The sequence below is a fragment of the Fundulus heteroclitus genome, unplaced genomic scaffold (genome assembly GCF_011125445.2).
Source record: "Fundulus heteroclitus isolate FHET01 unplaced genomic scaffold, MU-UCD_Fhet_4.1 scaffold_97, whole genome shotgun sequence".
Classification (NCBI taxonomy): domain Eukaryota; kingdom Metazoa; phylum Chordata; class Actinopteri; order Cyprinodontiformes; family Fundulidae; genus Fundulus; species Fundulus heteroclitus.
Genome location: NW_023397439.1, coordinates 546,848 through 564,569, shown reverse-complemented (window position 1 = coordinate 564,569; position 17,722 = coordinate 546,848).

Below are 17,722 nucleotides of genomic sequence, written 5' to 3'. Positions count from 1 at the left end.
AAAAGTCAGTAGTTCATGATAAAGGTTTTTGGGAGCAAACCTTTTACTTATTTCACAAATTAAGGTGCATTGAAAGTGAAAAGAGAAATTTGCCAGATAGATTTGAAGCCGTAATACGTTAAAGATATATAAATCTATCTACGTCTAGTACATTTATTGGACTCTTTGTCATTGTCTCATTTTCACCTCAAACGGCACTTTGCTCAAAAGCGAAAGATATTCCTGTCTATGCATTTGTGTGCAGCTAGGAGTGTCTTTTATTTCGGTTACCAGACATAAAAGGTTTAAACATTTCACTTCCACTGCTCACTGATTTTCTTTCCGACTCCCACCATGAAGCTGTGCACATTGTTTATCAGCATTTCTGCACGGACAGTGTTCACGCCTGAGCCTCATCTGTGTTAATTCAGTGAAGTACTTCCATGGTAACACGTTCTCCTGTTTGAATTTTAATCAAACACGGGCCATCGTTTCACCGCCTGGGATGTGTGTTGGCTGTGACGGGTGTGCGGAGTTTTTGGCTCTGATCTGTGGCTGTTTCAGTGCATGGCGTCAGATATTCGGAGCACCACCTCTGATGTCCTAGTTCTCAGTCCTTCCTGCCAGCTTCATCAGTTTTTGCGTCGAAAAGTAGACTTGTTCTTTTGGGTTGCTGACAAATTACAGCAGTACATTTGATGCTGTCGATTTTTATATATATATATATATATATATTTTTTTTTACTTTAAACTACTTTTAGGGGAATGTGGGGGAAAAAAGACAGACTCATACCTGCCTATCCTGTGGGATTTTCCAATTGTGTCTCTTTCTTGTACTGGAAGGAATGTTTTGATTTGGTAGATACTGGTGGCTGTCTCTAAAGGGAAAAAAGGGGTACCCATACAAGCCTTGTTTTATCCTTTGGGTCAGGGTCATGGGGTGAAAAGGGCTGGAAAAATTGCTGATCTAGAAGGAAGGTTTGTTCTGTACAGCTCTGTAATGGAGTCCAGAGGGAGGGGAGGAGTTGGAGAAGCTGGGGCTGTGGCACAGTGGCGCTGTTTCACAGTCTCCCTCTTTTCTTCTAATGAGCTTTCTATTAGCAGCAAGGGGACAGATTTAGGCAGTTAAGCATACGGAGAAGGCTGGCTAACAAAGCAAGTTGTTAGCTAAACAGCTGTTCTGTCTCTGAAGCTACCTCCCATCCTCGGCTAATGAAGCCCTCACCGATGAGCAGGAGTCCCGGGACATGCCGGAGAACAGGCATAGACACCCAGACAGCAAATCTCAGTAACTCACATCCCTCATAAAAAGTCTGTGCAGGGGATAGCTCCACTGATAGGACAACCAAGGCTCCAATTAGATAGTGGCTCCAAGGGGAACCCTAAGAATAGCTCACTGGGTGAGCGCAGACATTTTTATTGGCACTCTGTGCTGCTGTATGTTTGGAAGGTAAACACTCTTTGTATCACTTCCTTGACTGGAAAATGGCAGAAGCAATAATGTGTTTTTTATAATGGACAATAAACAGTTCACTGTGATGATGTTTTGTGAAATGTTGTATTCTTACATTTCACTATTCTCTGCAGTGTAAGTAGCACTTGCAGTCCTGGGCATCAATCAAAATTAGTGACATGCCATATGGATTTGTCAGCACCCATAAAGTTGCAGAAGATGCATGCACTCCCAGCAGCCTTCACGTAAACAGCAGACAATACTTTAAGGGCGATGTCTATTTTTTATGTGAGCAACATATGACAGAAGCACGGTTTCTCTGAGCACATTGTTGAGTCTGTCAAAAACATGCTTGTTTGCTGACGGCCTGATTCACCTTCAGAGGCAATGACAACCATGGGGGATCCTGCTTTAAATGAAGGATTGTCAAAGATGTAGGACTGCATCTAAACGTTAATAGAGCACGTCAAGATTCAAGACTCTAGACAGGGAAATTATCACCAAATTGCCCAGGAGAAATCATTGTGGTTAAAATAAGACTACATCTGTTGTTTATTTCACACATTCCAAATATAATTTGCATGCCTGTGTTGTAATTTGCGATTCCTGGTGATGCGATTACTTTTGTTAATAATTGTGATGACGAAAGAGCGATCGATAGGCTCTAAAAACAATAACCAATCAGTAATAAACCAAGTACAGAACAACAAATAGTTATGAGGAGGCAGATTGTGGTAACTACTTGTTCTTTGCTATATCAACATGTACACAAACCTTTTTCATGTTACGACCCCTAACTTCAGTGTATTTTGTCAGGATTTTAATGAGATAGACCAACACAGGGTAGTGCACGATTTAAAATTGGATGAACATAAATATGGGATTTTTTTTATGTTTATTGCAAATAGTTTCTGAAAAAATATCATGCATTTGCATTCAGACCGGCTTAGTCAGTATTTTGTAAAACCAACCAATGCTGCAATTACAGCTGCCAGTCCTTTGTGCTGTCTCTTCCATGTTTTTCACACCTAGAGTCTGAAAATTGTGGAAATTATTTGGTGTGATACAGCCCATGCTCTGTCAGCTTGGATGAGGAGCTTCTAGGAACATTACGTTTAAAATTTCGCCACAATTACTCAGTTGAATTTAGGTCTTGATTTTGAATGGATCATTCTATCCCACAAATATATGCTATGATTTAAACCATTCTGGTGTTGCCAGTCTCAAATCTTTTGCAGCCTCTGAAAGATTTTCTTTCAGGATTATCTCGTATTTAGCTCTCTCCATATTTCCTTTATGCATGAGCGTAAGTTGCCCTTACCATGTTTCCCTCTACGGATGATATGTTCAGTTCATGTACAGTTTTACTTTTCCCCCTGTAAGATTTTAAATGTCATCCTTTTGGTTCGGCTTTTGACCAGTTTGCCTTCTCCTCACTTTACGTACATGGCTCGTGGCCCAATGCAGACAGGATTTCTTATGAACAACGTCAAACACCATTCTTCTTGCCACTCTTCCATAAAGGCCGGACCTGAGGACTCCACGACTAAGAGTCATTTCAACACATTCTGCCACCTGTGGATCTGTGCAGCTCCTCCAGAGTTACCAAAGGCCTCTGGGCTGCTTCTCTAATTAATGTTGAAGTTTAGGTGGACGTCTGTGTATTGGTAGCTTTGCGGTTGTGTCATATTTTTTCATATGATGGTTTCTGAGACGTTCAAAGCCTGGAATAGTGTTTTGTAGCATAAATCCCGCTTTAAACTTCTCCACAACTAACCCTGACTTGTGTGCTGTGTTCATTGGTCTTCTTGATGCTGCTTGTTCACAAATTAACTCTAAGAAACTTCTTGATGCCTCAACAGAAGAGCTGGATTTATTTAGGATTAAATTGCACACAGATAGAGTTTAATTAAATATGACTATGTTTAAGGCTATTTGCATGGTACTGAACCATATGGTTCACCTCAGATTGCTTTAAATAAAAGTAAGAAGGAGTGGAGGGATATGTCACCCTACTATGTGCCAGTGGTGCAGGCTCTTACGAAAAGCCTCCTGCTAACCCACAGCGACAAAGTGCTGTATTAAATGTACGTGCCACATAAGGATTATGCCTATTTGTTCAGTTTGAATGGAAACAAGCAAAGGCAGCTTAAATATGGGGGCCATCTTTGTAGCCATTTGATGCAAAAACTCTTATTTTAGAAAAGAGAAGGCTTTTAACCATTTCAGTAAATCTGCTCAAATGAATCCTGTTAGAATCCCATTTTGGGTTATATTCTTCCCACTAATGTTTACATTCTTTGTTTTCTCTCCATTCACTATTTTTTATTAATCTCAGTGACTTCTTCACTGCTAATGTCTATTAATTTATTTGTTTTGTCTGTAACGATCTGGCTGAAAGCTGTAGCAGATTTAAAAGAGTAAGTAAGCAAACTAATTGCATCTGAAAAACTGCTGTGTCTAAAGTCAACTGAATGAATACAAATTAAAACAACTCTCTCTCTGCATTCTCTATTTTCATTTTAGTTGGTACTTCAGAGTGTTATTCTATTTCAGAGGGTTCAAAGTCAATTTAATATAAAAGAGTATACGGTTTTATACCAAATAACACAGTTGGATGGAATGGAAATACAGGAACATATAGAAACAAAAATTGAAGTAAATATTCGTTAGAAACCACAATGTGTTGTGCTAAAAAGAACACTCTGGTGCAGAAATCGTCTACTTCTTCAGTATTTTCTTTCTTTGCCATTTTATTGGACACTGCTTAAACATCTAGCATGTGAAACCGGTAGCTTTCATAGGGCACTTAAACCCCAAAACAGGCATTTTTACACATAAACACCTGCCGGATGAATGAACAGCATGTACTCCATGGTGGCAGATTTTCTGCTGGATATGCTTAAAGGGCAGTGGCAGCTGGTGATAAACATTTTCTTGGGGGGGGGGGGGGGGGGGTCATGGACGGATTTATGGCTGCTTAAACATAAATCCGGCCACGACCATTTGCCTTCTGGTGGATTTTTTAAGTCTTGGCTGTCCAGTCCAACCTCCTTTATTCACTTTTTTCCTACAGTAAAAGCCTTGTGAAATTATTATTTTGTATTATTTTGCATCATGTTTGAATGGCATTTGCACCTGTGCATCTGAGATGCCAAGGCTATGACTTTGATTGACACGTATCCTGAACTAATCTAATTGGATGAAGAATTATGCAAAGAGCGGCGATTGGCCACATACGCAGAGTGCTGCACCCTGAGGAGAATCTTTAATAACCAATTAGAGACCAGCAAGAAGTCACATGGAAGCCAGAAGGTTACACAGACATATACACAGTCATTTGTCCAGTGCCCCTCGGCATGGAAACTTTCAAATTAGGAGGTCTACAAATAAATAAAACAAAATAGAATGGGACTACTGGAATATCAAAAGTCAGACACATTTTATGACAGAACGAAGGTGATTATTGATCTTTATTTTGTAACTTATGTTTACTGTGTCAAGCCGCCTCTGTTACAAGGCGTGGCTGTCAGGAAGCTTCTGTTTGTAACACAAAGCAGGTAGGTTCATGGTGTGGAAAATGTATTGTGTAAATATTTTTTGTGTCGTTTGAAACATGTTAGAGACAAGGCTTGATGATGATAAATGAGGCTTGTCCAAAAAAAATCTTAATATGCAAATACAACTGAAAAGAGGACAATGCAGCAACAGTGGTTAAGGTTAGTGTTGCACACCTGAAAGCCCAGTTTATAGGGAGTGTTGGTGGAAAGATTTCCTAAACATGTTCAGCCATCATGCTGCAAAAATGTTAACGCTCATATGACACTTCTGCTAGACTTAGAACATCTGAGGACAGCAGTATGTGCTGAAAATAAAAGGAAACCTGCCTGTTGCATTCATTGTCAACAATACTGGTGCCCACACATAAATTCTCTTCTTGTCAAGGTCAGAAAAGTTGAAATCCCTCTCACTGTAAGGAAAGCCTTAGGAGTTTTTTTTTTCCAGGCAGGGAATTGTAGCCTCGTGAGACCATCCTGATCTCGCGAGCTTTCAAGGTTTCACTCGCAGATCAGTCTGGCTACCCTCCGTTAAAGAAAATTTGGAGCCGTTCACCAAACGAACGTCCAATCAGCGATGGCTTTGAGGCAGGTTGAGGTGTGACGCAACGGGAAGCGACAGTTCAGTCTAAAGAACATGGCGGCTTCAGCCGATAAAACTAGCGTTAGCGTGGCTATCGAGCAAGTTTTATCGGAATTACAGAGTATTTCTTTGCTGAGCTAACGAGCCTTTACCTGCAGCAGCAAGAGCAGCTTGGCTTGTGGTTGTGTTTTCGTCGTCGCTCTGTTACGGGCGACGACAAATCCGATTGGTTTATTTGGCCCGTCTATCACCAACATAGGCCAATCAGCTAACCAGTATTTTCGCCCCTTCCCAAAATTACTTCAACGGAAGGTTTCCAGATGGATATGCGGAGCAAATCCATCTGGCGGAGTCAGGTAAAGGGAATTGTGGTTCTCAGTTCAGCCTTTAAATTGTTGGCTTTGATGCTGTACCTTTTTTCTATTTTTGAGGACATTTGTTTGTGGGCAGATTATGCAGACATACACAGATCTCACACAGTACACATGCAAGGCTGCATAAGTATATTATATATCTTTCTCACCCTGCCTGGGATTTAACTAAAAAGTGTAAATCACTCACAGCCTCATTTTTTTTTCTAAAAGATTTGTTTCTAGATGTGATAGTTAGTTTCACAGGAAGAAAAATACAAACAAACATACATTATTAAATAATATTTTAGGCCTTTACAAAAATAAACTATTCTAGGAAAGGGGGTGAAAACTCCTACAAAGACAGTAAGTACTCAGTTTTCCAGTCTACATAATTTGTTATAGGTTTGACCTACTATAGTGCTTATTTATAAGACAAAGATGCTTATTAGGCTTTATTTTATGTGTTAATAAAACACAAAACCATACACAAGGAGTACTTCATAAAACTTCAGTTTTGTGTATTGAAGTTAAGTTTCAAATTTAAATCAAATAAATAGTTCAGTTCAAATTCTGCGGCACATTTCACGTATTTTAAAATTCTGGTTTGAAAATCGTGTTTTTTTAGAGTCCCTTTAAATTAAACTTAAAGGAGCTATAAGCACTTTCTTATTATTTTGGATAGAAAGGACTAAAAAATTGTTTTGTGAAGAACTAAAGGTATCTTTTTAGATGGACTCTATAGTATGACGTCACACACAAGCTCCCTGTGTTGTTCTCCAGTCTCTTGTTTACATAGCCGGGCCGGCCGCATGTGCATGTATATGTCCATATCAACAGCTGGCACTCAGGGCTTAGCCCCTCCCTGCCTGTAAAATGCCATTGCCAGGCACAAAATGGCAGAGAGCACGCCCTGTGGATCAAATCATTCTCTTGCAAACAACATTATAAAGTTACTTACGTCTTCACTAGACATGTTCCTCAGAAAGGTGGTACTGTGTGGCTGTGTATTTATCCTTTGCTAATATACATATACGAAGCAATGAGTGAGAAGGGGAGGGGAAATGGTTGCCAGGTGGAAGCTGGAGTGGAGGCAGAGAAAGATGTGTCTTGATACACATCTTGTTTTGGCCTACTGGCAGTGCTCAAGCGCCCAGCTAGTCGTTAAAAATTGCTTATTGCTCCTTTAATAAATAAGAAAAGGGCAAATTCACATTCATAAGCAGGGATGCTAACAAAAATAATGTTAGCTTTTGCAACACTAAACAGCAGGACCAGGAAAAAACACCACAGCTCAGGTTTCCCAATGATCCTAATTTCAAGCTAACATTTAGCAAAGCAGCACAGCTAACTGCAACAGAAGCTTAGACTAGGGTGACCAAACGTCCGTATTTCCCGGGACATGTCCGTATTTCACGTCCTGTCCCGGGCGTCCCGGGCGTCCCGGGTTTTTTTTAGAAATTGAGGAAATGTCCTGTTTTTTAAATTACCTTCATTGGACCATTAAATTGACAGGCACTAGGGCACTGCGCACGGCGCTGCGTGTGACGTAATCCCTGAGCCGCGTCAGTGCGGGCAGCCCTGTTCTTAATCAGAAGAACGATAGCGTGGCTGTCAGTACGCTAACAACATGCCGAAGCGCAAATGTATGTTTACCGACGATTTACAAAAGAGTTTCCCCGCTTTCAGACCGGGTCGAGACAAATGGGAGGCCTTTATTGTGCTATTCATTCATTACAGGAATCGTTAAGCATTTTTTAATAAATACATTTTGAATAAAATTATCATTTGTTATTGGAGTTATTGCTGTTGACTTTTACTGAAAAGCATTTTTAATAAACCAACTGTAAATATCATGTTATTGTAGGATCACGTAGGCCTATGTTAAGTGAGTGCATGCCACAGACATCACTATGCATGGGACAGAGACACCCCCCCCCCCCCCCCCCCCCCCCCCCCCCCCCCCCCCCCCCGCTCCAAGGTGTCCTGGTTTTCCCAAATGAAAATATGGTCACCCTAGCTTAGACCCACGTTACATAATTGTTTGTATGCCTTATTATCCAGGCCACTCTATTGTGTACACGCCTTCAACTGCTAGGCCACACTATTGTGGTTGCACACTAAAACAACACCATAGGAACATTGTGGTCCACAGTTGCCTTACCATGCATTTGTAGCATACAGAATTTAATGAACAGGTTAGGCTGCCACATATTTTTTTGGCTATGCATTAAAATCCTACTGGAGCTCTCACATGCCTTCTGACATGCACATCATTGTCACATCCACACCCAATACAAAAGCACAATTCATAATTGAAATGGGGCATGCACAGGGGATTAAAGACAGGACATTACTTAATGTTCCCTAGAATGCACATCTAATACATGCCATTCAATATGCCAGCATTCATAGCAAGATAGGAAGCAGCTTAGGTTAAAACTTCTGATCAAGCATCGTTTTGTGACAAGATTTATTTATCATGTTGTTTGTGTTTCTTCTGTTAATCTTTGCCCTCTACTGAAATATTTGGACGGTTCTTACTTAACCGGGTACAGGATATTTCAAAGTTGGTGAAATGTTGACAATTTCATCCAGCAGTAAGCAACACGCAGCCAGTGTTTGGAGAGTCAATAAGTCGTTGAACAGCTTAGGTAGGTAGTTTCTAATTCCACATAAAAAAACAAACGCTTTTAGCAAGTGTTCATTTTTCATAAAGCATTAAAATATAAGTTAAAATATTTGCTCACACTCATCAAGTCATATTCTCATCTAACATACCTTGATAGAAACTAGTTTCTGCCGTGATTGCAGCTCAGATGAGCTTTTAAAATAAGCGAAGGGTAATTTCCCTCGTGCTGCTGTTGTTCAGTTTGAACCTTAACACAAGTACTGCAACTGCAAAAAGAAGTGTTTGTCTCTACCTTTAAGTTGTGAAATAAAAAACACCTTGGCTGTTTTATGCCCCTAACAGGTTCATTCGATTCAGTGAGTTACCTTCTTTTAACTCCGAAAAGGATCTATGGCTCATGTTACCTTTCTAAGCTAAAAGAATCCATTCGAGCCTTGTGGGCTTGAGGTCTAAAGATTTAGTGTTGTATTCAGGTTGCACGGTGCTGGCACAAATACACTTGAGGTTTGCTTTTCAGCATGTTGAGCAGAAGTTCCTCTTATCCGTGTATTCTTTTGTAGTTGGACTATGCAAATTTTACAGTTAATACATTTGTTTTCACCAGAAACCAACACCTTCTTTAGCAGACTGCAGCTTGCGGCAGCAGTGAGACTAACGTGCAAACACAGTGAAAGGTTACAGTCCACACTTAGAGCACATTATGTCAGGGAAGCATATCCAGCTGAGGGTACATGAACACCAGTATCTGTGTTGTACTTTGATAGATTCTCAGTAGGGACAGCTCTTTTAAGTTTGGCCCCTCAGCAAATAACTTCGACTTTTTTCAATTTGACAATTCTAATGAAAGGTTGTAAATAGAAGGTTTTCCTTTCCTTGCTAACCACCCCTCCTGTTGTCAAAATCTATTTGTGTTCAAAATGTTGAGTGAAATATAGACCACATTCTTGTTCTTGGGATGTCTTGATCAATGCATTTAAAAAAAATTTATTACAGTCCCCCACTAAAACCAACTCCAAATACTTGTCTTTGTGTTGGCTGAGATTTTATCCCAGTAAGTTAAAATACAGCCTCCATTTAGTTCATCCCCATTTTATTTGGTTTAAGAATCAAGAATATTTTATTTGTCACTGGGCAAGTATTCTCCAAGATGGCGGCGCAGGGACCTGCAGTGGCTGAGGTGCTCTTGTCTTTTTCTTTTTTTTTATGTATCAATTAAAAAAATCTTATAAACTGTTCAGTCTAAAAACAACAAATTTGAGCCCTGTTCAAGGTGCCCCCTGGCAGTTCATAAGTCACCAATCAAGATCAGGCTATGTCCTGATCACTTGAGCTTGAGCAAAATTAAGCATGATGGAACAAAGGGTTGTGAACTTAGTCATTATTAGTCATTATTAGCATAGTCATTATTGAATTTCATATTAATAAAAAAAATATATTTTCTTTGCTGATCGTTATGGATAAAATGTGTGTTAGACATCCCCTACTCTAAAGCGATAAACATATGGAGGACACGTGACACCTTATTAGTTTTGATCTACTTTCAAACCTCGCTGCTACTGAGGAAACTACCCCTGGGTATTGTTCTCTCTCACAGAACTTCAATGTGACCCATCCAACATCTGTTAATGGAATGAAATGTGTCAACACAACCGGTCCACGGTGGCCGCTGTGTTTTTCCCTTAAATGCTCTGGCCAGCAGGTTGCACAGTCCCTCTGTCGGTATTACATCACAACAAGCTGAGAAGCTGGCTAACCATAAAGCTTGTCTGTGTGCAAACAAAACCGCTCAGTGTACAGTGCGGCTGCAGATAGTAAGTTTTCCTTTAATGTTCGTCCGCACACGGTTACCCAGAGCTGCAATGTAAAAATACTCTGCGCAAATCTATCAATTACTCATAGAATCAGCGAGTAATTATGCTAGTGTTAGCCTAGCAGTACAACACACTGCTTGGCATGGAAACATCATTGGCAGAAGCAAGATGTGTTAATTGAAGAATGTATCTATATGTGTCAACTCAGCTATATCTTTGGAAACACATGGCTAAGATCTGTGCATTTTAGTTGGCATGTTGAAGCTGCATATTGGGGCCTTTCCTGCAGAAACGGCAGACAAGACATCAGTTGCTCTCTGGAAAAATCATTTACTATAACGTCCTGAACATCCCAAGTGCTGTTAATCAAAATACTGATTCAGGCAAGGTAATGCTGATAAAACATGCAGTGTTATTTTGCTACAAAACTTTTGTTGTATTGAAGTTTCATTATTGGATTAGACTCGATATTGACAAATGTCTATTCTTAAACGATTTGGATCAATGTTTGAGGGCCAAAAACATTAAGAAATGTCCCTACTTACAAAACACCTTATGTTGTTTCTGTCCCAGAGGAGTCTTCGGACGTGGCGAGACATGTTATGACGATCCCAAGCACGGCGTGGCATGGCATGAGAGAGGTTGCGCACACAATCCATCTGTTATTCATGCAGAGACACTGAATGCTTTTTTACTGGGCCCAGATAAACAGATGTATGGGCACCGGAGGACTGACCTAGCTAACTGCAGGGGTGAGTTGTCAGCAACAACAAGCAAACAGAGTATTCATGGTCAACACCAAAGGAGAAAGTTCAGCTAATTACACCATAGTTCATCGGGCAGACAAACACGGAAACAACGGGCTATCTAATGACACATCTAGTCAGCCTTGTTGTTTGGTGTGGAATCGCTAATGGAAAAAGGCAGACAATAGTGGGTGCAAGGAAAAGAAGTGCATGTACACAAACGCCGATGATGGAAAATCAACAAACAAACAAACAAACAAAAAGAAAATACAAAAGACAACATGGACATAACAACATTTGATGATGTGAAAATAGTGTGACGGAACGTAACGCGTCGGCAGAAATTGGGTCAATGTGCGCACGGCAATGGGGAATAAGAGGAGGTTTGGAGAGAAGGCGAGAGATGGAATAAGGTGTGAGAGGAGAAGGGAGGTCAGCAGAGAAATGGAGATGGGTGGAGGAGGAGGGGGCGGTGGTGTTGGGGATGAGCCCCCCAGTGCTCAGCTGTCAGTGCTTCCTCTGCAGGTGGGGCAGGAGGAGTGCCAAGTCCCTCTCTCCCACTCACACAGACACCCATGCATCGCTTTATAATGGATGCTTTACACTGGTGCCAGAGAAAGACTGAGGCTGAGATAGGGAGAGATGGTGAGAAGACGAAGGAGGGGTGTGGGCGGGAGGGGTGGGTAATAAGAAAGAAACTGCTATGAGAATCAGGGAAAAGAGGAGCTCAAGAAAATGCTTCAGAGATCATTCAATAAAGGGGCAACAAGGGGAAGTGGATAGACAACCAGACAGGAACGTCCATCAAGTCATTAGACCAATCAAGACAGGAAACAGACAAGACAGTCTGAGCACAATGTGATGCTGCTATCGGTTTAATTGATCTAAAGTCTAACAGGATCATAGAGCATCAAGACACAGCCGGCAGCTGCAGCTACAACCACTCACTATTCCCTCCATCTGCCAGGAGTGCCATCAATGCAGTCTGGACAGTGATTTACCAAAAAATTATTAATAAATGACATCTACCTGAACTAATGATTTGCCAGAGTCTTCGCAGGGTGATTGCAGGTCTTCAACAGATGACATGTTTTGTAGTCACGTTGTTCATCGGCAGTGATTAGATTTTAAAAGCAATTTCATCAGTACATCACCAGATGGTCCTCGTTCTATTGTCTTTGAGGACATTGAAGAGACACTGTGCCACGTGGCGGACAAGCTACTGGAGCTGGGGAGTCTAGCTATATGCTGCTACCTTGGCTGATGGAAGCATGGATTTACTAAAGTACTCAATTATCCTCTGCCTCTTTCTGTGACCGACTGCTTGTCTCTTTAACACCTATAACTCCATGCTTTATTGGTTCAGCTACCTGCTGCAAGCTGACAGACTGATGCCTGGAGTACCTGAATAAACTGCCTTTACCCTTTTAGGACCATTCCTCAATTCTTCATTCCTCTGCTGTCTTCTGCCAGGGGACAGGCAAACCTATCTTTGCCTGATTGACAGTCCAACTGGATATTACACTGTGTTAACCTCAAACTGACAAATTGACCACAAAAGGTTTCTCGTTAAAATAACAACGTCCATGCTGTCTTGGATTTTTTTCTTGTTTATAATTTTTTCTTTTAAGTCCTTGATTAACATATATTTGGATTTATTTTACTTTGGTTAAAAAAAAAAAACATGATGGAAAACAAATAATAGCTGCCTGAGTTAGGGAATTTGTGATTTCATTGAGGCCTAAAACATAGTAATACCTTCTGGGTCATGAGTAATCTGCCATCTTCGCTTTTGTAGAAGTATATTTGCATGGCTCCAGTTGTCAAAGACACTGTCGTTCAAAGAGTCACTGAATAACACAAGATAGGCCACGTGTTAAAAAAAGCCGGCTTTTCGACACAATGAATTGACATCGTATATAGCGCACAACAAAGCAGAGTAGTCAGCGTAAAGAAATACAAGCATTCTTGCTCCACAGAGATGGGATCCCCGCAGTTTAATTATCGCTCTTGTCAATCGCAGTGGAAGAATACGGCACCTGACAAGCCATGCCCCCATTCTCTCATTTCATATAGACCCTTTTCACACCGTGAGATGCACAGACACCCTTCAGCAAACAGCCAAATCAAGCCTCGAGATAGAGGCATTCTATTGGGCCAAACATGCAGGTAACTTTACAGTGCCGAGCCGCTGAATGCCACTGACACCTTAGAAATGGGGTCTATTCAACTTTGACAATTGTCCCTGGTTTCCCTCAAGCAGGAGGAATTTGCACAACAATGACAGGTGCATTGGCTATGAATAACATCCCAAGGATGAGGTTATGCAGCTATCTTTCTTGCTGATTCCAATTCATTTCCTAACTTAGCCAAGTTCCTTTTATTTGTTCCTTAAGCCCGATAAGAAATGGATGCCTGAGCTTGCAGAAACGAAGATGACACTTGGGATAGATGGCGTTGATAGCACCTATGCATGATGAGCATTGGCTACAGGGACATTATGGAGGGTAGGCTTTTAGACCATTCCACAGGAGGAAAAACCCATGGGAAAGATTACCGAGAGGAATCTACAGAAATCATTTCCAAAGGTTTAAAGGTTACAGAACTAAAATACCGGAAATTGTAAAGAATGTCATAATTTATAATAATACTGGCCTTCATACTCCCTCTAGCTGATATAAAGCTGCCTTTATGTATGCTATACATTACGGTCAGTATCCTTGATAAAGATACTACAGTGTGCAAAAGGTTTCAGAGTTTGTTAAATCTTTGAACTTGCCAGTGGGACATTAGATACTATAGTGTGTTTTTTTAGCAAGATTCTCCTAGCAAAGATTTTAAGGTTCTGATCTGATCGTGATGTCAAAATCGTACTCTTACCAATATTTTTTCAATATTACCAACATTATTTTATTTAATATTGTGCATGTAAACATGAGTAAACTACAAAGATATCGTTAGATACACAGCTGCAGTTTGTGTCCATATGTTCAGCTGTATTTATAGTTATAAGGTTCATAATTGCACAATAAGCCTATAAAAGCATTAAAATTAACCTTTTATATAATAATATTGAAATATGTGCAAACATCTGTGCAACTATTTTCAGAAAATTTGGATTTGTGGTAAAACCGTACCAATTTTAATTAAATATAATCTCAAATAACCTGATTCCATGATGGGCTGATATTCAATCCAAGAATGATTTCATTATTGGGTCTGGTGGCCATATCGGATCAGGCCTATCCCTAGTTTCATGTGTATTTTAGTCTAAGGATAACCAGGAGCCTAAATGTTCATGGTAAAAATTGGTAGAGATTGACAGATTAATAGAGACTACAGATTAACAAACACGGATTAAATAGAGGTATTAGCAGTCTTTTGAGTTAAATACCCGCCAGAAATAACGCATTTGCACCAATATGTGCACTAAATTCACCAGTGCTTGACACAAATGAACAGATTAGCTCCTTAAACGCTTCACTTAGATGAAAAGGAGAACTATTTAAAATAATGTTCTCACTGGATTAATGGGGTTAACTAGAGACTGTAGTTTGTTTCAGATACTGTGCATCATTGTCCATCCATGGTAAATTAAAGCTCATCCAACAGGGAGTTTGTTTTTTTCTGTTTATTTCTGACTTGATGTGACTCACCAGTGTGCATACTTCAAAATACTTTCTGTTAAAGGTCGTGGGAGCCTGTTTCTCTTTTCCATTATTACATCAGAATAACATCACTCTAATAGAAGCCATGGTATCTCACTCAATCAGGAACAAAGGAGTAATACATTAATTACGAGGACTTTCTAATTCCATCCTCTATGAAACTGCATGATTCACAAATCCTTGTTCAAAAAATCAACAGAAAGTGAGCAGCACCCATGAATGAAGTCCGTAATCAACATTTAATTGGAAGCTCTCCCCGTACACCAACATCTGCATTTCATAAAAGATAATATCACCTAATAATCTTATGTACAATAATTCTCCTAAATAATATTCAAGAACAAAAAATAACGCCTGAGCAATCTTCTGGACTCAAAGTGTTAAGGCTTGTTGCAAGAGGGGTGTCTCACATTATCAAAAGTCTCTGCACTTCTTGCAGGGCTGCAATAAAACCAAAGTATTTAACATGTGTATTTATGGTCCTCGATAACCCAGAAGTCTTAATAAAAATGAAAGCTGACATTGGCATGAAGGATCCTCCACACTCGCTGTCTTTAATGTCCAAGACATTCCATTAAAAGGAGAGCACTTCCTTAGAAGCAGAGCTTTTATCCTGATTGCTTACAGGAAGAGAGAGGGAGGGGGGAAAAAAAGAAAAAGAAACCAAATGACCTTCAGCGCGTTTGCAACGAGCCCTTTACGTGTGATCTGTGAACAGAGCTGTTTGCGCGCACGGAGACGCAAAAAGATTGGATGCACACGCTGATGCAGACGTGCAGGGACGGGATGCATGTTTGCTTTGTGTTCTGAATGAATGACACAGAAACAGCGCGGACTCTGATGTGCTCTTAAAGACGTGTCTGCAAACACATCACTGGCTATTTGGTATTCTCTTCATGTACCGAGAAGTCATCTCACTATTTAAATCATAATGATTATTACGAGATAGCGAAAAGCCAAGTCTGCATGTTCAATTAGTGCCTTTGCGATGCCAGAGAGATAATATGTGGGACTGGCTAATGTCCTTGCTTCTGAAATTCCTTTGCTGTTTTTTCTTTTTGAAGCCGAAAGGAAGAGACGATTTAGACGGAGATTCCTCCCTCCCTGAGAGCCCAACTGTTGAGCTACATTTAATAAGCTGGTCAGAAACACTCTCCTGCCAAGAGAGACTGTGCCTTTAATGACCATTTCGCCGCTTCAGTCACAGATGTGCAGCTAGATGGCCACATAGCGGACCAGGAAGCCATCTTATTAATAGCAACGCACCGCACATGCGGCGGACTGGGGAGCTGAAGCCCGGAGCGGGAGAAATGGAGAGAGACCGCTGGAGACGCTGCATGCTTTTACTGTTTGCGGAGGCAGGGGAGACAGATGGGTCCAGTAAGGAGGAGATTAGATGTGGGGTTCAGCCCAGGGACTGGAGTTTGAGATAAAAGATAAATAAAAAAAAATCGAGTCCACATGAGAGGTGATCCAGGCCTCTCAAACAAGCCAGAAGGGAGAGGCTATGTGATGGATGTACATTGTGACTGGAACCCTCGGCAAGCCCACGTTAGGGACGGCACCAAGGCCAGGCTAGAGGAGCAGGTAATCAAAAAGAAGAGCCGCAGGGCTGCGATGGTATAGGAAGATTCGGCTTATTAAATAACCTTCAGGAAGATTACAGAGCATCTAAGTCACGAATAGGCATAAAGAAGTGCCAGTTCTGTTGAAAGTCTTATGCAAGGTGTTAGCAGAGTGTATACAGTACGAGTAGAACTGCTGTCATTAAAGACACCGACACACCAGGGGAGCATGAGAACAATGCGTCATTGTTGATCTGCGTTTTTCTATTTTCTTTTTACTTGGGCTTCAATATCCTGGATCTGAGAAGAAGCTGGGAAAGAGAAAAAAAAAACAAGCTTGTGTGTGTGAGTGCTGTGTATTTCCTCAAGTTAATCTTATCCGATGTTGCCTTATTTCTCATAGGAGTCCAAATGCAACACATTCAATATAATACCACACCTAGGATTTCCAGGGACACGAAATCAGATTAGACTTTGAGGCAAATGGGAATAAAAAAAAATCAAGAGATCTAATAATCTGTTATCAGTTTTCATCTTTTTAAATAGCCTTTGTGGACGCTATTTATATAAAATGTTTTACTTGTAATGTTTTGTAACTGTTGTTGTTTTTTTACTTGTTTTTATTTATTTATTTATTTATTTGCCAGGTCTCCCTAGAAAAAACACATTGTAAATCTCAATGGTTACTTTCCTGCTTAAATAAAGGTTTAATAAAATCAGTGAAGTTTACTGAATTCCTCTTTGAATAAAAAAAAAAACATAATAGACGGGTTCATGTGAGGAAATTAAATATACAGTTCCTTTCTAAGGTATTTACAGCCTTAGAAGTCATTTCAATTTATCACATCAAGGCAATTAACTTCAATGCATTTTTGGGAGATGTGTTTCGCGATGGGTCAAAAAAAAAAACCCTTTTGAAGTGGAAATAAAGTGATTCCTAGTCTTCAAATGGATTAAAAAACAAAAATCTGAGAAGTGTGGTGCACAATTGTTTGCTCATTTGGAATTGTTTAGTTAAATGTGAACTAATGGGCTTGACTGACACAACCGTTCAAGCACAGTCTGGATCTTGGCTTTGACTTGTCGAGACCACAAATTGAGAATATGTTGCAAAACATGGGCACAGATATTCACAGACACTCTCCAGTCAATCTGAGTGTACTTTAGCAAAGTTGTCAAAGAAGAATTAGCAAAATTTCAGTCATTTCCAAACATATCCAAGCGACCTGCAGCCTTTACCCTACAATGTACTGGCAGCACAAAGTAAATGACTCAACTGGGCTGAAGACAAATGCATCAGCTCTCAGATTTTTCTTTGTAAAACAGTAATAAACCATGTAAAAATGTTATCTTACTAGATAATTATGTGATACTTTGT